The sequence below is a fragment of the Pelophylax lessonae genome, assembly GCF_965119305.1.
Source record: "Pelophylax lessonae genome assembly, chromosome: 5".
Lineage (NCBI taxonomy): Eukaryota > Metazoa > Chordata > Amphibia > Anura > Ranidae > Pelophylax > Pelophylax lessonae.
The window spans coordinates 73,588,630-73,612,130 of NC_138772.1; the positions used below are offsets into that span (position 1 = coordinate 73,588,630).

General features: G+C 42.3%; 1 pseudogene across 1 annotated transcript in view; it reads left to right on the plus strand.

The window, feature by feature from the left end:
- The window catches only part of LOC309556430 (sperm-associated antigen 6-like), a 469,742-nt pseudogene extending 459,020 nt beyond the window's left edge, over positions 1-10,722 (plus strand). The window contains exon 9 of the transcript in view: positions 10,600-10,722. The product of the transcript in view is annotated as a sperm-associated antigen 6-like (transcript). The remainder of the gene's footprint in view (positions 1-10,599) is intronic.
- The last annotated feature ends 12,779 nt before the right edge of the window (positions 10,723-23,501 follow it).

Here is a 23,501-nt window from a genome sequence, read left to right on the forward strand (position 1 = left end):
ATTAGAAAGTATATTATAAGTGGATTACACCCCAATATAGTGCACTCCACACCTATAACAAATACCAGTCCTTAAAATTACTTTTGTGGACCTTAACAGAGCGATTTGTGTCACTGACGAATCTGTCCCTGGAGCACACAGCAGACCTCTCCCTACACTGACAAAAATGAGACAGTACACCTATACTAAATACCAGCCCTTAAAATTACTTTTGTGGACCTTAACAGAGCGATTTGTGTCACTGACAGTCTGTCCCTGATGCACACATCCAACCTCTCCCTACACTGACAAAAAGCATAATGTGAAATGGCCGCCAGGTCAGGTCTATTTATAAGGTAGGGGGCATGTCCATGTGCTGAAATGTTTCAATTGGCTGTCCCGTTCCATCTGATGGCTGTGTCATGGGTCAAAATTCTCCCCAATGTAAATGAATATGGCCGCCGCGTACAAGCAAAGTTCGTCACGAACCGACCGCCGGGCGAACCGCAAGGCCATCCCTATCGATGCATCCCTGTTCTCCGTTTCAGGTGTGAATTAGGTCCGGATCTTTGCCTGAATTTGGACCTGAAACAGAGCCAAAGACGCACAAGACCCTTTTCCGGTGCGGACTGCGGCTGCCCTGGAGGTGCATGAATCGGCTCCATTGAAAGCTGGTCACACTCTCCTGTCATGCAAATTGGATGCGGGGAAACCATACATGCATAAGAGTGAACCCAGCCAAAAGGAGTCGCCCCCATGAGAAACCATTTCTCATTAATCACAATTGGGCTTATATGTCCTATGATATTAATATACCATTTTAAAGGTGTTCTCTGATTCATAACTTGTTGTGTTGTCCGACTTTAGCACGACTTTGAAGAGACTTTAAGAGACTTTGAAGAGTCTTTGAAGAGACTTAAATGATAGGCGACTTTGTCTGTGGGGAATGCCTGAGTAATCTTTTTCTTCTTCCTGGAAAGTCTGATCACAGTCGCTTGAAAATAGATAAGGATCCGACTTAGAGGCGACTCCCATTGAAGTCTATGTGCACAAGTCAGAAAGAGGTCGCAATGAAGTAGTACAGGAACCTTTTCTGAATTCGGAGCGACTTCAGTAGTGCATATTAAGACGGCTCTCATTCATTTACATTGAATTTGTAATGACAAGAGACTTGGGGCGACTTGAGGGCACACAAGTCGCATCCCAAGTCAGAGTATTGTGAACAGGCTCTTAGAGGCACCTCTCTTCTTTTTTTATACTCTGTAGCTCCTGCTGGATTTTGCTTCTAATCCCCTTGTGGAGGCGCCATTTGTGGATGGACATTTAATGGTTACACAAACTATCACATTGATAATATTTGATAATCTTTTTATATGGACTATGAACTGAAGGATTAATGGTTGTGGAACGAATCATCTGAGTTTCCATTATTTTCCATTGGGGAAATTCTCTTTGATATACCAGTGCTTTAGATTAAAATCATATTTCCTGAACAAATTATGCTCGCAATCCAAGGTTTTGCTCTATATCAATCTCTCCCACCCAAAATTGTGGCTCCTTAAAAAGAGGGAGGTTCAGCAAAACAACATCATATCAATAGAGTGGTAACCCTATGCTGAGTTAGGGGTAGGAAGTATAAGGAGGGTTTGAGGGGGCATACTGCTACCTAAACATTTTTTATCATAATGCAGGGAACTCATTAAAGGTAAAAATGTTTAGGCTTTGAAGTAATTTTAATTTTGATCAATAGATCTTAGACAAATCTCCTTAAATATAGATGATATTTCTTATTCAGAAAGGGACCCAGATATTGACACAGAAAACAATTCACCTAAAAAAGTATTATTGAGATTAGATGTAAAATACACATATCAATATGTGACTGTAGGTGGGTGCAATTAAACTACAAGGTAGTTTATAAAACTAAATTTGACTGTTTAATCTACATATATTTATCTATGGTACATTTTTTCTTAAATCTTCCGATCCATACTTTACTATGACAGCCTTTAGGACCCCCCTTTCCTTTATCTCCTTCTATTTATCCCCTCGGAAACATAAAGGAATTGGATGCCCATGGTTCAATACATATGTAAGTGACATTTTTTTTAATGGAGTTTTTAATATGACGATATATTATGTACAGCATGTTAAAATATTCAATGTACTTCCTGTTATTAATGTTACACTTAATCTTGGAGATGACATTCGTAGATACAGCTTTCAAAAGTAATGACGAAGCAGATCAGCAGATCTGAAAATTTGTCATACGTACCCAGGCCTCATCTCCATTATTAGTGTGCAATATTTGAATAATGTAAAGTATATTTGAAATATTTAAAGTGCAGATTAGTGGGGCACCAAGGGTATCATGTAAAAACCTGAACTGTTGCTTATTTATTATCTACTGTGATTGGTGTGCTAATGCCTTGTTGATCCCCCAGAATGTATTTTCCTTTTTAGACAATGGTTTCTAAATGTAGAATTGTGATAATAAAATGAACCATATTATTATACACAGATGCCTTTTGTGTAATACATCCTTGTAGCACCTAAAAGTCCCTGCATTCATTTGACTCCCATCAGTGTTCTTGTTCTTACATTTACCATATTTAAGCGTGCTTTGGGGCTTTTGCCAAAATATCGATTTTTTTAATCTAGGACTCATGACCCTCTCAGTTCTCATGCACACTAGCATTTTTTAAGCTGAAAACACTGGTATTAGCATTTTTTAGAAGTGTTTAGTAGCATTTGGGTTTTATTAGCGTTTTTTGCCGTTCCTTTTAAAAAACAAAAAAGCTCAAAAAACGCTATTAGTGAGCGTTTATAAGCATTCAGCGTTTTTTTTTCTGCTGGATAAATTCTCCAAGAAGCTCTACAAAATCTGTTTTTTTCTGCTTCTAGACACTGAAGCTCAAAAAATGCTTTTAGTGAGTATTAATGGGCATTCTCCATAAAGCTCTAGCAAAAAACTATTGTTTTCTGCTTCTAGACACTGAAACTCAAAAACCTAAAGTAGTGTGCATGGACACAGAGGATAACACTATTTAGCTTCAAGAAGCAGAAAAAATGCTAATAACAGCTTCTAGGAGCTTAAAAAAATTGCTAGTGTGCATGGAACCTTACGTGCCTCACTTTTCAAAGGTAATATTCACTGAGTTTAGTGAGTAAGGGTAAGGTGTGTGAACTATAATCATCCAGTCATTTAAAAACTAAAATATAATTTTCTTAAATTCCCCATTCATGTGATTTGCTTTTCAAAGTAAATCCTGTTTCCCCTTATTCAACAAAATTAGGTGAACATCTACAGTATATTTCAAAGTCAATTTTCATTTTACTTCTTTAGTAATTTAACTCCAACATATTTTGTTCTTCATTTATCTGATCAGAGTTTTATGCTGAGCGAGAGAAGCAGTGAGACACGATACAGTAGCACTCCTTAACTGGACAATTTATGGGGCTTGTGTTTGTGTCATTATTCATTTGATAATTCGAAAAAGAACTATACACTGTAAGTAATGTCATTCGCTGAATAAGCTTCACTCAATCATAACTAATTAAAATGACCTAAACCTCCAAAAGGGAGAAATTCCAATGTGAATGACTAGACTTGTAGATGTAAAATAAACAATATACGGTATAGAAAAAAATATCAAAATAATCACAAAACAAAATGTACACAGAGAACAAAAAAATAAAAACAGAAAAAACATTGAAAAATCAAAAGCAACCAAAAAGTGAGAGATATGGTTGACACAAAGGAAAAAAAATGTGCTAAATCTAATGCAAAGATTTGATAAAATTGATAATAAGATAAACCACAGAAAACATAACACACAATAAGTTAAAAGCTAATAAAATCCTATGTCCCCCGGGGATAACATCACGCCAGGTTCCATATGGGAAAAAAAAACTGCAGCCAGCTGTAGATTATGTAATTACAATGTGATTATAATACAGTATCTCACAAAAGTGAGTACACCCTCACATTTTTGTAAGAATTGTATTATATCTTTTCATTTGACAACACTGAAGAAACAATGCTACAATGTAAAGTAGTGAGTGTACAGCTTTTATAACAGTGTAAATTTGCTGTCCCCTCAAAATAACTCAACACACAGCCAAAAATGTCTAAGCCGCTGGCAACAAAAGTGAGTACACCCCTAAGTTAAAGTTTCCAAATTGGGCCCAAAGTGGCAACCTGTAAAGCTCTGGTAAACTCCATGCCCAAGAGGGTTAAGGCAGTGCTGGAAAATAATAGTGGCCACACAAAATATTAACACTTTTGGGCCCTAATTTGGAAACTTTAACTTAGGGGTGTACTCAACACAATAATGGCAACAAAAGTGAGTACACCCCTAAGTGAAAATGTACAAATTGGTGTCATGTGACTCATTAGTGTTACAAGGTCTCAGGTGTGAATAGGGAGCAGGTGTGTTAAATTTGGTGATATCACTCTTACTCTCTCATACTGGTCCCTGGAAGTTCAACATGGCACCTCATGGCAAAGAACTCTCTGAGGATCTGAAAAAAAGAATTGTTGCTCCACATAAAGATGGACTAGGCTATAAGAAGATTGTCAAAACCATGAAACGAAGCTGCAGCACAGTGGTCAAGACCATACAGCGGTTTAACAGGAAAGGTTCCGCTCAGAACAGGCCTCGCCATGGTCGACCAAAGAAGTTGACTGCATGTGCTCAGCGTCATATCCAGAGGTTATCTTTAGGAAATAGAAGTATGAGTGCTGCCAGCATTGCTGCAGAGGTTGAAGGGGTGGGGGGTCAGCCTGTCAGTGCTCATACCATACCCTGCACACTGCATCAAATTGGTCTGCATGGCTGTCGCCCCAGAAGGAAGCCTCTTATAAATATAATGCACAAGAAAACCCGCAAACAGTTTTCTGAAGACAAGCAGACTAAGGACATGGATTACTGGAACTAGAATCTTGGTCTGATGAAACCAAGATAAACTTATTTGGTTCAGATGGTGTCAAGCATGTGTGGCAGCAACCAGGTGAGGAGTACAAAGACAAGTGTGTCTTGCCTACAGTCAAGCATGGTGGTGGAAGTGTCATGGTCCGGGGCTGCATGCGTGCTGTCGGCACTAGGTAGCTAGAGTTCATTGAGGGAACCACGAATGCCAACATGTACTGTGACATACTGAAGCAGAGCATGATCCCCTCCCTTAAGAATGACCCTAAACATACCTCCAAGGAGACCACTGCCTTGCTAAAGAAGCTGAGGGTAAAGGTGATGGAGTGGCCCAGCATGTCTCCAGACCTAAACCCTATTGAGCATCTGTGGGTCATCCTCAAATGGAAGGTGGAGGAGTGCAAGGTCTCTAACATCCACCAGCTCTGTGATGTTGTCATGGAGGAGTGGAAGAGGGCTCCAGTGTCAACCTGTGAAGCTCTGGTGAACTCCATATCCAAGAGGGTTAAGGCAGTGCTGGAAAATAATGGTGGCCACACAAAATATTGACACTTTGGGCCCAATTTGGACAGGTTCGCTTAGGGGTGTACTCTCTTTTGTTGCCAGCAGTTTAGACATGAATGGCTGTGTGTTGAGTTATTTTGAGGGGACAGCAAATTTACACTGTTATACAAGCTGTACACTTACTACTTTACATTGTAGCAAAGTGTAATTTCTTCAGTGCTGTCACATGAAAAGATATAATAAAATATTTACAAAAATGTGAAGGGTGTACTCACTTTTGTGAGATACTGTATATAGGTCTTGGGGGCAGACATAAAAGCGAAAGAAGATTGACACAACCAAATAGAACATGGATGGCACAGAGAAAATCCTAAGAGAACCTCTATTAGAATCAAAAATATATAATATTATAAACTTTGGCAAGCAACCCCTACTACTTTCTGTATATGGCAACAAAATGGCAATGCCCTTTTTACTCACCACCTAATAGATGATATATTATTTTCACCCCTTAAAGACAAATATTCTCAGTGTTTTCATCCATTGAGATATAAGATGTGCTGTTCTCTCTTTTGAAACACAAAGAAAGGGGCAATGTTGAGGACCGTAGATGCAGTGGTCAACCAGGGAAACTTAATGCAGCAGATAAAAGACACATCATACTTGCTTCCCTTTGACATTAGATGAATTCCATGAATTCCAGCAGTGCCATCAGCAGAAACCAGTGGGACCCAGGTACACCCATGTACTGCAGCCAAAAAGCCATATCTCTGACATGGAAACAAGGCTAAGCGACTCAACTATGCATAAAAACATAGGAGCTGGGGTGAAGAAATATGGCAGCAGGTGTTCTGGACTGAGGAGTCAAAATCTAAAATACTTGTAGCAGGAGGCAGTTTGTTCGCCGAAGGGCTAGAGAGCAGTACAATAATGAGAGTCTGCAGGCATCAGTGAAACATGCTAGAGGTCAGGGACGTGCAGTCAGGAGAGGCAGAGCCATGAACATAAAAAAAAAAACGATCAAGCTTTGAGGGTCGTAGCTTGGTGACCTGAAGTCACAGAGACCCCAATTTGGGGGATAGGTAGCACCCATGGTTCAGGAGATACAGGGGACCTTGTGCAGCCTGTCAGAAGCTACATACAGCTCGGCCAGTTTAAATACAAGCTGGCACATGCTGTTTGCAGCAAACTGAGAGGATGACTTCTTGTCAGAGGCACTGAGTTCAATGGACAGCTTGGAACCTTGGACCAATGGTAAAGCACCATTGGTCCAAGCTGTCCAATAAAAATGCTGCAGTGGAGGCTCTCCTCTCACTGCAGTGTCATAGAAGGGGGACATGTGTCTAAAAGACAAATGCTCCCTTCCAGCCCAGCCCTCCTAACTACAAGGAAAAAACATGGGTTTATGAGTATAATGTTTACCCATAATCCCATGTTTTTCTTACACAGTTTCTTACACTGCTGCTGAAAAGGTACATCTTTAATCAAGCAAAATCATATATTATTATGCTAAATGTTATAACAAAATAATTTATTATTTATCTATTGAATTTTTGTCTATGTGAAATTACTGGTTTGAAGTTATAACTTCAAACTTCAGTAATTTCTCAGTTAAGCCACCTGCTAGAGTACTGTTTTTGTAAATATAGTAAATTACCTTAAAAACAACATACAGGTATAATAATTATTTGTATATTACTTACTCATAGTAATTAACCACTTGCCACCCAGGCCAATTCTGACACTTCTCTCCTACATGTAAAAATCATAATTTTTTGCTAGAAAATTACTCAGAACCCCCAAAGATTTTATATATATATATATATATATATATATATATATATATATATATATATATATATATTTAAGCAGACACCCTAGGGAAGAAAATGGTGGGCGCAGCAATTTTTCAAACATGTTTTTTTTTGGGAAAAACTTTGGCCAAACTTCAGTACTTAAAAATCTCCACAGGCGACACTTTAAAAATATTTTTACAGGCTACATGTTTCTATCATCAACAAAAAGGGTGACTGAAAAACATCTTAAAGGGACAATGCTTGTAAATATTTTTGTTAAATGAGTATACCTAGTAGAACTAGTAAAACTGCAATTGCCTACATAATGTAAAGAGAATATGTAACTTGTGAATATGTAACCAGGTGTATCTGGCTCTAAAACTAGCCAGTGCCTCTCCAGCCACTGACCTCAGCGCACGTCCCTAGTAGAGGTTCCCTGCATGTTTGGGGCTGCATTTCTGCAAGTGGAGTTGAAGATTTGGTCAGGATCAATGGTGTCCTCAATGCTAAGAAATACATGCAGATACTTATCCATCATGCAATACCATTAGGCATGACTGGAAAGCCCCCTGAACCCCCCCCTCTCTCCACCCCAGATGCTATGCCTGGCAGCTGAGCTCCTTTCCCATCCCAACACAGCACAAAGCTCCTCCAGCCCACACTACATTCCTTTACACACAGCCACAATCTGCACAGTGTGTAGCTGCCTATTGGCACACTACTGTTCTAATCAGGGAATTTTACTGGTCAGAACTGCAACATAGCAGCCAGCTAAACACTGCAGAGTGTGATCTCAGCTGTGTGTAGTATGGGAAGGAGGAGCTGTGTGCTGTGCTAGGATGGGAAATGAGCTGTGCCAAGTGCCCTGCCAGTGATGATCCCTGTTCTCTGCCCCTCCAGCATTAATCCCTGTCCTTTGCCTCTCTAGCAGTGATCCCTGTCCTCTGCCTCTCCAGCGGTGATCCTTTTCCTCTGCCCTGCCAGTAGTGATCCCTGTCCTCTCCCCTTTCAGAGGTGATCCCTGTCCTCTGCCTCTCCAGCTGTGATCTCTATCCTCTGCCTCTTAATCAGCGATTCCTGTCCTCTAACTCTCCACCTGTGATCCCTGTCCTCTGTCCTGCCAGCTGTGACCACTGTCCTCCACCCTGCTGACCCCAGTCCTCTGCCCTAGTGACCTCCTGTTCATTGCCCTACCAATTCCTGTATAATCCTCTGCTGACCTTCCATCCTTTTCACTGCTGACCTCTGTTCACTGCCCTGCTTCCCCCTGTCATCTGCCCTGCTGACCCCAGTACACTGCCCTTGAATCCAGTAGTCTATGTACATTGCCATACAAACTGCTGACTTAGACCTCTGCTCTGCTGACTCCAGTCCTCTGCCCTACTGACCACCTGTACACCGCTCTACCAGTTCCTGTAAATTCCCTGCTGACCTTTTATCCTTTGCCCTGCTGACCTCTAAACCTAATACCTGACCTAAAAACCAATAGCCTTTGTATATTGCCCTATAAACTGCTGACCCTATACCCTGCCCTGTTGACCTCTCATCCTCTGCCATCTGACATTTTTAACTGCACCCCTACATCAGACAGGCAAGATCCAGCCTTGCCATCAGGGAGGTGTATGATTGGCCCCAAATTTATTCTGCAGCGTGGCAATGACCATAAACATACAACCAATGTCATTGAGAACTATCTTCAGCATAAAGAAGAAAAAGGAATCCTGGAAGTGATGGTTTGGCCCCCCACATAGCCCTGATCGCAACTTTATTGACTCTGTCTGAGATGAAATGAAGACAGAAAGATTTGAGTCAGTCTACATCCACAGAAGATATGTGGTTGGTTCTCCAAGATAATTGGAACTACCTACCTGCTAAGTACCTGGTGGAGGACAAGTAACAAACTGCACTCTGGAAATAAACTTGTGACCTTGCGTTTGCACATTGGGCGCTTTCCTCACTACGCCACCTCCATTGATACTTGCTCAAGTTACCAAAAATGATGTTCTAATGAAATGTATGACCCACCATTGCTTATCTGTGGAGCTGGAGGACAAGAAGAGTGCTGCACCCTGGATTCAAACGAACGACCTTACCATTGCACAGCTGGTGCTTTCTCCACTGCGCTACCTCCAGAGAAACATTAGAGAGATCTTACAAATGAGGGCCATATAACTGCACCACCTCCTTAGATACTTTCTCAAGTTGCCAAAAACCCTAATCCTAATCAGACCTTTTTTGGAGTTACAATAAATTTCAGAAGTTGTGGTGCAATATGATTATTTAAAGTAAGTATAGTCCACGTGGGATTCAATTGCATGACCCTACTTTCTGACACAGCACTTCCTTTAACCAACCCTTATCTGGGGAGCTGGAAGACAATTACCCTGGGTTCAAACTCACAACCTTATGTTTGTACAAGTGTTGCTTTCCCCACTGTGTCACCTTTAGAGAAGCTTGTAAAGTACCTAAAAAATAAGGGCCTAATCACGTATAGGCTTTTTAAATTTACAACAAATTACCTCTCTCCTGAAGCCAACCACTGGGGAAATCATTCTTACAGTTTTTTCCTTTCTCTAATTCTTTTCTTAATTGGCCAACAACTTTAATGTTTACTTTCCATATACTATTTCCCTCGATATTCTAAGAAATATATTCTTACTATCTTTACAAATAAGACTATAGTAACAAAATACAGACAAGTCAGGTATTGCTGTGATGTTACTTTCTATTAATCTCTGTGTTGCTTACTTACCTCTGCACTCTGTTACATACTACTGACTCCTGCACTCTGTGTTGCTTTCTACTGACCTCTGCACTGTGCGTTATGTACTCCTGACCTCTGCACTCTATGTTACTTAGTACTGATTTCTACGACGGGACTTTATAGGCACTACAAAAATGTTATAATTTAAATACATGCATTTTATTGTACAAAACGTTTCAACTTTTTTAGTCTTCTTTGATGAAGTATATGAGTTAAATCTTGGAATATTAAGGTGAAACCTTCTTTTAAATGCCAACGCCCTGTATCAATCCCTACAGCGGTCAAAGATGGACAAAAGAGTGCCAATGAATGTCACATAAAAGGGTCATAAGGTAACCTACGGTATATAAAATTCTTATTTAATTACACTAGTATATTTGGTAGCGCAGGAGTACTTATACCAGATTTCATTCATGACTGAGCACATCATCTTGTTTTTTTTCTTCTAGGTGACCAAGGGGACAGGGCGGGAGGGGGCCCAGCCAGGCAATCTGTATTGGGCCCCATGATTTCTAATGGTGGCCCTGCTAGAGTCTGTATACATTGTACCAAACAATGTTCAGGTTTTGTCCTCTTGCGTTGCAGATTTCAATACATGATGGCAAGGCACGGTGACTCTTTGTAGCAAGCGGCAAACTTAAAAAGAAAAAATATTCAAGAGATCTTGGCAGTCCCTGGCTTTCCTCTCCAAGAGTACATCAACACTATCAATCATTGTTACCCCGAGGAGATTGTCACATACAGATAGATGTTCAGTATAATGGAAATAATCCCTTGCTGTACAGTTCAGGCAAAGCATGTGGCAGGTAGCCAGTTTGGAAGTGAGAAACACACTTACTAGTAATGTAAGTCTGAATGCTTCTGCTCCCGGAACATATGTATATTCCATCTAAGTAGCAATTTTCCACTTAATCAAAGAAAAACTCCACTACTAGCTATTTGCATGTAAACTGAATGTGTAATATAACAATTTTACAGAGCAATTTCAGGAAAAACAACCTTATTTGTGAGAAAGGCGCTCAGGGACCTCTGTATGAAAAGTGTGCTAACAGGAAAATGTCTTGTAGCCCATAGCAACCAGAATATTTGTTTAATTTTTCAAATTTGCATTGCATAAATAACAACAAAATGAGAGTGTAACAGCATTCTATAGGCAGACCAGATGGAAATCTATAGAGATTGCTTCATCTAGAGGAAGCCAAACTGTAATACATGATTGTAAAATGTATAGAATATAAAAAATAAAACATATCCAGTTACATCTCTATAATACATGCTAATTTTTCCTATGTTTTTCCTCCTTAAAAACTACCTGCTGATCCTGCCAAAATCCAGAGAGCTCATCAATATCTGTAGTGAGCTGACTATGCTGCCTCTGCTGCTCTGAAGTCCCAAGTAGCTCTGCTCTAGTTCCTCCCTGCAAGGAGGAATTCAGGCAGGGCTGACAAAACTGTTTGGGATTTCAGAGCAGCAGAGTCAGCTTACTACAGGTAATTGTGGGCTGTCTCGACAGGATCAATGGGCAGTTTTCTGTATTTGTGGTGTATTTATAATGACATCAAAACATGTAAAATTTGCATGTACACTATATTACCAAAAGTATCGAAGCACCTGCCTTTACACACACATGAACTTTAATGGCATCCCAGTCTTAGTCCGTAGGGTTCAATATTCAGTTGGCCCACCATTTGCAGCTATAACAGCTTCAACTCTTCTGGGAAGGCTGTCCACAAGGTTTAGGAGTGTCTATGGGAATCTTTGACCATTCTTCCACAAGCGCATTTGTGAGGTCAGTCACTGATGTTGAAGAGAAGGCCTGGCTCGCAGTCTGCACTTAAATTCATTCCAAAGATGTTAGGAGGGTATACAAGTTTGGGGAGGGCCAGAGGATCACTTTCTTCCACCCAGGCTCTGCATGGTGTGGGTGTGCTTGGAGCAGTTGTGAGTAGTAGGCCTGAAGCCTGAGGCCTATCCAAGAACTTGAGGCTCTGGGATTTTGAACCTCCTTAATGATACAGAAGGACCTGATGAGGACCTGGGATAAAATACTAAACAGGGTCATCTTTATTAGGGATTGGACCCTGGGCAAACATTTTCTTGCCCCCCCCCCATTCAATTTTTTTTATTGAAAAACATTAATAATGTTTTTTTTTACATACTGTAACCTGTCAGTGTCCCTGATGACCACCACGCCAGTTATATAATGACACTGTACTGCACTGGTGACAATATTTAAAAAAATACATTGTGGAAAAGAAAAACAATTTATTTTTAATTTCTTCATTTCCAAAAAATTACAACTTCAAAAAAACTCCCCATCCCTCTTACTAATTACTTTGGACTGTCTACTTTCCACAAAGGGGTCATTTGGGGGTATTTGTACTGTCCTGGCATTTTCAGTCCTCAAGAAATGAGAGGCTATCAGGATTGATCATAGTTACATAGTTACATAGTTACATAGTTAGTGAGGTTGAAAAAAGACATGAGTCCATCCAGTTCAACCTATGATGTGTGTGTGTGTTTGCTTTTAACCGTACATTGTATACCCCTGTATGTTGTGGTCTTTAAGGTGTCCATCCAATCGTTTTTTGAAACTATCAATGCTCCCCGCTGATACGACTGCTTGTGGAAGAGAATTCCACATCCTTACCGCTCTTACAGTGAAGAACCCCTTACGCACTTTAAGGTTAAACCGCCTTTCCTCAAGTTTTAGTGAGTGGCCACGTGTCTTATTGTATCTCCTTTCTCTGAATAGTTTGTTCCTTATGCTAGGGTCGCCAGTACAGTATTTGTACATTGATATCATATCCCCCCTCAATCGTCTCTTCTCCAGAGAGAATAGGTTCAGTGCTTGTAGTCTTTCCTCATAGCTGATGTCCTCCATTCCCCTAATTATTTTTGTTGCCCTTCTCTGGACTTTCTCCAGTTCCAGCACATCCTTCCTGAGGACCGGTGCCCAGAACTGGACAGCATACTCCAGATGTGGCCGGACCAGAGTCTTGTAGAGCGGGAGAATAATCTCTTTATTTCTGGAGTGAATCCCCTTTTTTATACATCTCAGTAATCTGTTGGCTTTGCTTGCAGCTGCTTGGCATTGCATGCCACTGCCAAGCCTGTTGTCTACCAGTACCCCCAAGTCTTTTTCCATCCTAGACTCCCCCAGAGGTTCCCCCCCCTAGTGAGTAGCTTGCTTTCTGGTTTCTGGCCCCCAAGTGCATTACTTTACATTTTTCTACATTAAATCTCATCTGCCATGTAGTTGCCCACCCCGTTATTTTGTTCAGGTCTGCTTGCAAGATTTCCACATCCTGCATAGAAGATATTGGCATGCCTAATTTAGTATCATCTGCAAATACTGAGATTGTACTAGATATCCCCTCCTCTAGATCATTTATGAATAAATTAAACAGGATTGGTCCCAGGACAGAACCCTGGGGGACCCCAGGTTTAAATATAGTATATATATAGTTAAATATAGTATATACCATAGTTCGTGGACTCTATAACTTTCCTATAGACTAAATAATATACACTTATTTGAGTTATTTTTACAAATGCAATGTAGCAGAATACATTTTTGCCTAAATTTATAAAGAATGATTATTTATTTGCAAAATTTTATAACAGAAACACCGAAAAATGCATTTTTTTCAAAACATTTTTTTCAAAACCTTAGAGGTCTCTTCTGTTATAAATGTTCCCCCTGCCAGCCAGTGATACTGTGATGTGAGCTGCGTAAGCGCAACTCACCTCACATCTACAGACCACTCTGTGTGCCGTGGTGATGTGACTCCCATGCACATGAGTGGGAGTGATGTCACCTCAGCCTGGCCATTTAAGCTGCTGAAAAGTAAGAACCTGGAAAAAAGAGATGTGCCGAGGGCAAAGGGGAGCCATGACAACACAGCACTGAAGGGCTCTGTTTGCCAGTAAGTCTGTCATAATGTGCTAGTATGCAGTGTATACTAGTGCATTATGACTGACAACTGCATGGGGATCTGTGTTTTTATTTAAAAAAAATTACTTTACTACCACTTTAGGCCTGGTTCATATGTATGTGGGCTTGCAGCCCACATTTGCGCAGGTGCAGCAGCCCATTAATTTAAATCGGCTGCTGAGCCTGCATTTGCCACAGAGAAAAGATGCATGCAGCATAAACAGAGTGGCCTTGAAATCGCATGATGCTTTTGCACCATGCTATTTCCCTGTGGTTTCTGCACCCACTAATGTGTTGCATTTTTAGGAGTGTGGCCCACGCATTAAAAAACTTACCACATTTGCGGGTGCAGGAACCACAGGGAAATCAAGGCCACTCTGTTTTTAAAATGCTGCATGCATCTTTTCTTTGCGGGAAATGCAGGCACAGCGACCCATTCAAATAAAAGGGCTATTGTGGCCACGCAAACCTGAATAGATGTGAACCAGGCTTAAAAGAAGCCCATCAAGCAGTGTTGTGTTTCACTATGTCTGTGTGGAAGATGTCATGTGCCAGTGCTACTTGTTCTCTATTGGCCCTTGTTCTCTATTTACACAACGACAGCCACAGCTAAGTCATGGTTTAGGAGCAATATGGGGAGATGCAGATACCTTTTCTGGGCCAGCCGAGCTCCGCTTACCATCCGCGGGCTATCTCAGTACTACCGACTCCCACTATCAGCTTATTTTCCAGTCTGGCTGGCTAATTGGGTAATAACAAAGGATAAAATATTGTGAATAAGTAAATATGTCAATTGCTGCTACCACCAAATCAAGTACTCATAACCTCAAACAAATGAATGAATAATAGTGTTAAAGTGGTGCGCTATTCTGTGTATAGAACAATGCATACTAATTAAATATCCATGATCACGTTGCAATCAATAAACAAATACATATCCTTAAAACAAATCTAAAACCAAAATTAAATTAAAATTGTGATTCATTTTGAACAAAGGATTAGTAAGCCAAACGTGCGATGTGAATCAAAAATGCCAAAAACAATGCGAAAAGATGAACTCATAAAGTAAATATATAAAAAAATATGTGGAATGTTCTTCCAATAATAAAAAGATAAATCCGTGAGTTTCTTAAGCATACAGTGCTTCTTCATTAAAAAAACTTCAGTGCTCAATGTGCAAGATCCATCCACCAGCTATCCACCTTTGAGTGAAATGCGCGCTCACCTGCAGCACAATGGTATTGTGTAGTTATAAAGTAAACCAATCCACCTGGTCCAATTGCTTCCCTTGAATCCTCCTTTATTCAGAGTGGAAAAGCTCCACGATTGTATATAGACAAACAGAGTGATTTCATCGTTCCCTGAGGAAATCACGTGACCAGTGACGCAACGCATAGGAAGAGCCAGTGACGTCAGACTTGTCTATTATACTACAATCCTTGTCCGGCAGCCAGGCAGCTGAAGCCACTCATGGCACATAAAGATTTTACCTGATGGGTAAAAAAATGCATGGAATCCAATCTAAATGGGAGTGTTCTGGATGAAGTTTTTTTAATTATTAAATGTTTTCTTAAACATACTACACTATGACATCACTCTGTTTGTCTATATACAATCGTGGAGCTTTTCCATTCTGAATAAAGGAGGATTCAAGGGAAGCCATTGGACTCCCCCGGTGGATAAGGCCATTGAGTTTTATTATAAATGCTGTGGAATCACATTGCTGTTGAAGTTATATAGTCAGCAGGATTTTATTTCACAGAAAGACTCATCTCTTCCTCAGATAATAAACTTTTCCTTCCACTGACTTTCCTGCTGGAGGAAAAAAAAAGATGGATAATGGCCTGCAATATAAAGGACATACATAGTCCATTCTCTGCACTTTAAAGGTTTTTTGTTTGTTGTTGGTATTTCACTACTTTTCCTTTTTTTTATTTAACATTTATTTACCATGATCAAAATGTCTGTGATGGAAAATTGTAGAAAATGTCATGGGCACTAATATAAAACAGCCTTTCCTTCTAAAGGATGTATTCATCAGTTTTTTTTTTTGCAAACAACTACATTTTCTAATATACTTCATTGGACCCCAAATTACAATTTTTAGAATTACCCATTAAGTTGATTTTACTCTCAGCTGAATTAGTGGGGTTAATTTTACTACAATTACTGTTTACTCTACAGATTGTTCACAATGCAAGGAAAGTGTTTACTGAGATTAGTAAATATGGTCAAACTATGCTCATGCGATCATTGAATCATGCATGAAATGTCAGTTTTTTTTACTTCCCCTGGACATGTATGGTTATAAAAGGTGAACTTGTGAAAAGTTCGGATTCTCTCTTGTTTGGGACTATAATGGCAATTATATAATTGAATTTAGGTACAATTGAAACCAAAGTGGTGTATTCTTAAAAATGGTACACCTTTTATTTTACAAAAATTTTCGTAAAATAAAATGTGTAAGATTTTGAGGAATACACCACTTTCTTTTCAATTGTACCTAAATGTAATTATATAATTGCCATTATAGTCCCAAACAAGAGAGGGTCCAAACTTTTCACAAGAAATTAGAGATGAAGGCAATTTCATACCCCCTGTGGAAAACAATATAAAAATACAAAGTGAACTCAGCTTCACTTTAATACCATGCTTTGTTAAGTGTCTGCACTCCAATAGTAAATTAGCCCCAGGGTGTGCAAAAAATGTCATACTTAAAGTGTATTAATAATCAACATTAATTTATCTTTATCAGTAGTGTTGAGCAAACACGGACTGCATTATTCGTGTTCGTACCGAATAATTGGATTTTTGTTACCCGAACACGGACCCGAAAACTTTACTGTATGTTCGGGTTTAAAATCCATGTTCGGTCATTTTATTTCCTGTTTTGTATGTAATGGCGCGCTTTTAATGGCGGGCTTTCAACAGCCAATCAACAAGCGTTTAACTGGTGTGCCTTAAGCCATCCCAGCCATGCCTACTAATGTATTAGTAGCTGTGATTGGCCATCTGAAGCATGTGACCATGTCTTTATAAGTTCGAGAGCCCCAGCGCGCTGTGTCATTCTGCTGTAGTTTAGGGAGAGAGCACACATCATACGTGCTGGCTGCTGATTAGGGACAGACAGTGAAAAATTGTATTGTGTCCGAAAAGAATGCAGGGACAGGTCGGAGTGTAGGCAGGGAAAGTTATTTGAGCATATTAGGGACAGGCTGGAGCTATTAGGCAGGGACAGTCTACATCGATTTTGCTGTGTGGCGGGTGGTGCAGTGAACGATCTTTTTGAGCATTTCAGGGACAGGCTGGAGAGTGGAGAGATTAGGCAGGGACAGTCTACATCGATTTTGCTGTGTGGGGGGTGGTGCAGTGAACAATCTTTTTGCCGTCACTTGAGCCCACTGAGGAGGAGGAGGAGGGAGAAAAAAATCTATTTTTATCAGTCAGTTGTGTGCAGCGTTCATCAGCTATATTTTACTACAAGTTAAAAGGGAATTTTTTTTTTTTTTTCCCCCTTAATAGCCTGCTTGCTGCTGACTGACTCTCTGAGCTGAAATATTGAGTGATTTTCAATTTTATACACTTTTTTCTATTCCACTATTCAATATACACCCTTTTGGGTTAAAAAAACAATTAAATTGTGGCATAGTCTGTACTAATCTATTTAAACATTACAAACTTAAAGGGGAATTTTCTTTTTTTTTCCCTTCATAGCCTGCTGCAGAACTGACCGTGACATAAAACATAAGACACTGCTGTGTTCACATGTGCTATTGAAAAATCACCAATTTTATATCATATGTTCTATTCCGCTATTCAATCTACACCCTTTGGGGTAAAAAGAATTAAATTGCGGCATAGTCTGTTTCGGTACGTGTGAGATACACCTTCCAAATTTTTGGGGCGCATCTTCCACCGCCGAGAATTGCAGGGTGCTTCATTTTGCCTCCTGCCTGTTCTGAACTCCTTCTATTCCTCATCCTGCCTTTAGGGTACAAAAAATAGTAATCGGGGCCTAGTCTGGGTCTGTACGTGTGAGATAGATACACCTTTTGATATCATATTTTCTATTCCGCTATTCAATCTACACCCTTTGGGGTAAAAACAATTAAATTGCGGCATAGTCTGTATCGGTACGTGTGAGATACACCTTCCAAATTTTTGGGGCACATCTTCCACCGCCGAGGATTGCAGGGTGCTTCAGTTTGCCTCCTGCCTGTTCTGAACTCCTCCTACTCCTCATCCTGCCTTTAGGGTACAAAAAATAGTAATCGGGGCCTTGTCTAGGTCTGTACGTGTGAGATAGATACACCTTTTGATATCATATTTTCTATTCCGCTATTCAATCTACACCCTTTGGGGTAAAAAGAATTAAATTGCTGCATAGTCTGTATAGGTACGTGTGAGATACACCTTCCAAATTTTTGGGGCGCATCTTCCACTGCCAAGGATAGCAGGGTGCTTCAGTTTGCCTCCTGCCTGTTCTGAACTCCTCCTACGCCTCATCCTGCCTTTAGGGTACAAAAAATTGTAATCGGGGCCTAGTTTGGGTTTGTACGTGTGAGATAGATACATCTTTTGATATCATATTTTCTATTCCGCTATTCAATCTACACCCTTTGGGGTAAAAAGAATTAAATTGCGGCATAGTCTGTATCGGTACGCGTGAGATACACCTTTCCAATTTTTGGGGCGCATCTTCCACCGCCGAGGATTGCAGGGTGCTTCAGTTTGCCTCCTGTTCCGAACTCCTCCTACTCCTCATCCTGCCTTTAGGGTACAAAAAATTGTAATCGGGGCCTAGTCTGGGTTTGTACGTGTGAGATAGATACACCTTTTGATATCATATTTCCTATTCCGCTATTCAATATACACCCTTTTGGAGTGAAAAAAATTAAATTACGGCATAGTCTTTATCGGTACGTGTGAGATACACCTTTTAGATTTGTTTGGCGCATCTCCTTCCACCGCCAAGGATTGCAGGGCGCTTCAGTTTGCCTCCTGTTCTGAACTCCTCCTACTCCTCTTCCTCATCCTAATCCTCCCTTTAGGGTACAAAAAATTGTAATCGGGGCCTAGTCTGTGTTTGTACGTGTGAGATACACTGTTTTATATCCTTTTTTCTATTCCGCTATTCAATATACACCCTTTTGGGGTGAAAAAAATTAAATTTGCGGCATACTTTGCATATTTGACTGTGAGATACACCCGTTGTATTTGTATACTGTTTTTCTATTCCGCTATTTAATAAACACCCTTTTGGGGTAAAAAAAATTTAATTGCTGCATAGTTTGCATATTTGACTGTGAGATACACCCGTGCGATACTGTTGTTGTTTTGTTCCGCTATTCAATAAACATCTTTCTAGGGCAAGATCATAAATTACAGAAATATGAGGAGCCTGTCAAATAGGGGCCGTGGCCTGGGTCGTGGTGCTGCTGGTAGAGCTCCTGTTGCAAGGAGAGGACGTGGTTGATCTGTGCCAGCTACACGCACAAGTGAAACACCTTCCTCAAGTGTGACTAGGCGACAGAACCTGCAGCAGTATTTGGTAGGGCATCATGCGCCTCTAGAAGTGATGAGGCCAGAACAAGTAGAGGCGATAGTAGATTGGTTTGCTGCTGACAGTGCCTCCAGTTCCTTCACATTGTCTCCCACCCAGTCTACTGCAGAAAGGTCAGAGTTGGCACCTGCAGCCGATGTCCAACCATCTTTCACCTCACCCCCTTGCAAATCAGGCAAGCAGTCTGAGCCCCAAGTCATGCAGCAGTCTCTTCTTCTTTTTGATGACTCTGTCAGCAGGGTTTCCCAGGGCCATCCACCTAGCCCTGCCCCAGAAGTGGAAGAGATTGAGTGCAGCGATGCCCAACCACTTATTTCTCAAGATGAGTACATGGAAGGACCATCGCAGCACGTCTCCGATGATGACGAAACGCAGGTGCCAACTGCTGCGGCACTCAGAATTGTGGAGACCGACAAGGAGGGCAGGGGTGAAGACTGGGTGGAAGATGATGTGGAGGACGATGAGGTCCTCGAACCCCACATGGAATGAACGTCATGCAGGTGACCTGAGTAGTTTGGAGGAAGAGGCGGTGGTCGCACAGAGCCACCAGCACAGCAGAAGAGGGAGCAGGGTGCAGAAGCGGAGCGGCCGTGCCCTAGACACTACGCCTGCTACTGCCCAACGCAGCAAGGGACCGAGAGTACCAAAGCCAGCTCAAAGGAGTTCTCTAGCGTGGAAGTTCTTCAGAAAATGTGCTGATGACAGGACACGAGTGGTTTGCACCCTGTGCAATCAGAGCCTGAAGCGAGGCATAAACCTTCTCAACCTTAGCACAACCTGCATGATCAGGCATCTAAGTGCAAAGCACGAGCTGCAGTGGAGTAGACACCTTCCAAACCAAGAAAGGTCTCTGGCTACTCCTGCTTCCTCTTCTGCTGCAGTCTCGGCCTCTTCATCCACCTCTGTAGTGATACCGGTACCTGCCACCCCGCAAACAGACGATCTGTCTGCAACACCACCACCTGGGTCACCAACCATCTCCACAATGTCCCGTGGAAGCGTTCAGCTTTCCATCTCCCAAACACTTCAGAGGAAGAGGAAGTACCCCCCTACCCACCCGCGATCCCTGGCCCTGAATGCCAGCATTTCAAAATTTTTGGCCTTTGAAATGCTGTCATTCCGTCTGGTGGAGACGCACAGTTTTAAAAGCCTTATGTCGGTGGCTGTCCCACAGTACGTCGTGCCCAGCCGCCACTACTTTTCCAGGCAAGCCATCCCTTCCCTGCACAACCAAGTGGGGGAAAAAATCAGGTGTGCACTGCGCTACGCCATCTGTGCCAAGGTCCACCTAACTACCGATACGCGGACCAGTAAGCACGGTCAGGGGCGTTATATCTCCCCAACGGCACACTGGGTAAATGCAGTGGCGGATGGGCCTGAGGCGGATAGCAATTTGGCGCATGTCCTTCCACCACCGAGGATTTCAGGGCGCTTCAGTTTGCCTCCTGTTCCTAACTTCTCCTACTCCGCTTCCTCATCCTCTACCGCCTCCTCATCCGGTCAGCATAACACCTTCACCACCAACTTCAGCACAGCCAGGGGTAAACGACAGCAGGCAGTTTTAAAACTTGCCTGTTTGGGGGAAAAACCACACACTGCGCAGGAGTTGTGGAGGAGCATGGAACAGCAGACAAATGAGTGGTTGCTGCCAGCGAGCCTCAAGCCCGGCCTGGTGGTGTGCGATAACGGGCGAAATCTCATAGCAGCTCTGGGCCTAGCCGGTTTGACGCACATCCCTTGCCTGGCGCATGTGCTGAATTTGGTGGTGCAGAGGTTCCTTAAAAATTACCCCGATATGTCAGAGCTGCTGCAGAAAGTGCGGGCCGTCTGTGCGCACTTTCGGCGTTCTCACCCTGCTGCTGCTCGCCTGTCAGCGCTGCAGCGTAACTTCGGCCTTCCCGCTCACCGCCTCATATGTGACGTGCCCACAAGGTGGAACTCCACCTTGCACATGCTGGAAAGACTGTGCGAGCAGCAGCAGGCCATAGTGGAGTTTCAGCTGCAGCACGCACGCGTGAGTCGCTCTGCGGAACAGCACCACTTCACCACCAATAACTGGGCCTCCATGCGAGACCTGTGTGCCTTGTTGCGTGGTTTTGAGTACTCCACCAACATGGCCAGTGCCGATGACGCCGTTGTCAGCTTAACTATCCCACTTCTATGCCTCCTTCAAAAAACAATTTGGGCGATGATGGAAGAGGATGTGGCACAGGATGAGGAGGAGGAGGATGAAGAGGTAACATTTCCAAGGCTTTCAGGGCAGTCATTCGCAAGTGGCTCCAAGGGTGGGTTCCTGCGAACACAAACGCCAGGGACACAATTGTCCAGCAGGGGCACAGTTCTGGAGGATGAGGAGGATGAGGAGGAGGAGATGGAGGAGGAGATGGAACCATGTTCACAGCAAGGTGGCACCCAGGCCAGCTCATGGCCATCACTGGTGCGTGGCTGGGGGGATACAGAGGACACAGACGATACACCTCCCACAGAGGACAGCCTTTCGTTGCCTCTGGGCAGCCTGGCACACATGAGCGATTACATGCTGCAGTGTCTCCACAACGACCGCCGAATTGCCCACATTCTAACTTGTGCTGATTACTGGGTGGCCACACTGCTGGATCCCCGTTACAAGGACAACGTACCGTCCTTAATTCACTCTGGAGCGTGATAGCAAGATGCGCGAGTACAAGCGCACGCTGGTAGACGCGATGCTGCTGGCATTCCCACCTGACAGCGGGGCCACAGTGGAAGCACAAGGCCAAGGCAGAGGAGGAAGAGGTCACTAACGCAACCAGGGCACCGCCAGCACCTCAGAAGGCAGGGTTAGCATGGCCGAAATGTGGGAAAGCTTTGTCAGCAAGCCACAACAAACAGCAGCACCAGCAGCTCATATGGAACGTCTTAGCAGGAGGCAGCATTTCAGCAACATGGTGGAGCAGTATGTGTGCACACGCCTACATGTAGTGAATGACGGGTCTGCCCCCTTCAACTTCTGGGTCTCCAAATTGGGCACATGGCCTGAGCTTGCCCTTTACGCCTTGGAGGTGCTGGCGTGCCCTGCAGCCAGTGTATTATCTGAACGTGTATTTAGCATGGCTGGGGGCGTTATCACAGACAAGCGCAGCCGCCTGTCCAGAGACAATGTGGACAAGCTCACGTTCATTAAAATGAACCAGGCATGGATCCCACAGGACCTTTCCGTACCTTGTGCAGAATAGAGATGGATACCGACCTTACCCAGCCATTGTTATATTTTTGATCTTTCTCACTCTTTTGGGGTGTACCCTAATTTAAAATGACTGAAAAAAAGCAGTGTTGGCTACCTCGTCCCCCTCCACTGCCGCTTCCACCTACACCGCCACATCCACCGCCACCTCAACCTCCCTCCTACTCCATATGGGCCTCTTCCTTCACAGATGAAGAAAATTGTTTTATTTTTCTGTTTTTTTTTTGTTGTTTTAAGTTATTTCCCTATCCACATTTGTTTGCAGAGCACTTGCCATGCTCTTAACTACGTTTTGCTGCCATTTGCAGCACTCTAGCCCTTTCCATTGGTGTTTTAAAGTTCGGAAAAAGTCCGGGACACGGACCCGGACTTTTTTTTCAAGTTCGGCCGAACCCGCCGAACACGGACATCCAGGTGTCCGCTCAACTCTATTTATCAGTCCAGAATCTATTGATGTTGATTTAGAGGCTCATTTCTGAGGATCCTCTACATTTGCTGCAAATGTCAAACATTGCATTCACTTGCTGCCCTTATAGAAGTCTTTATTCTGTGTAGATGATAAGCTTGATTAAATCTTAAATTTACATCCTCTCTTTATCCCTCCCATTTCTTCTTACCACTAATGCACTTAACCTAAACTGCTTGTTACAAGAGCATTATGACATATGAAGCATGTTAGAAATTTTCATCACAATTAATACTTGGTCTTTGTTAACCTCTGATGAAAGAGTTGCCTAATTTGTTCATCCTCTAAATGTGCTACAAGCACCAGCGGCATGGAATTTTAAATTGCTTTAAACAGAC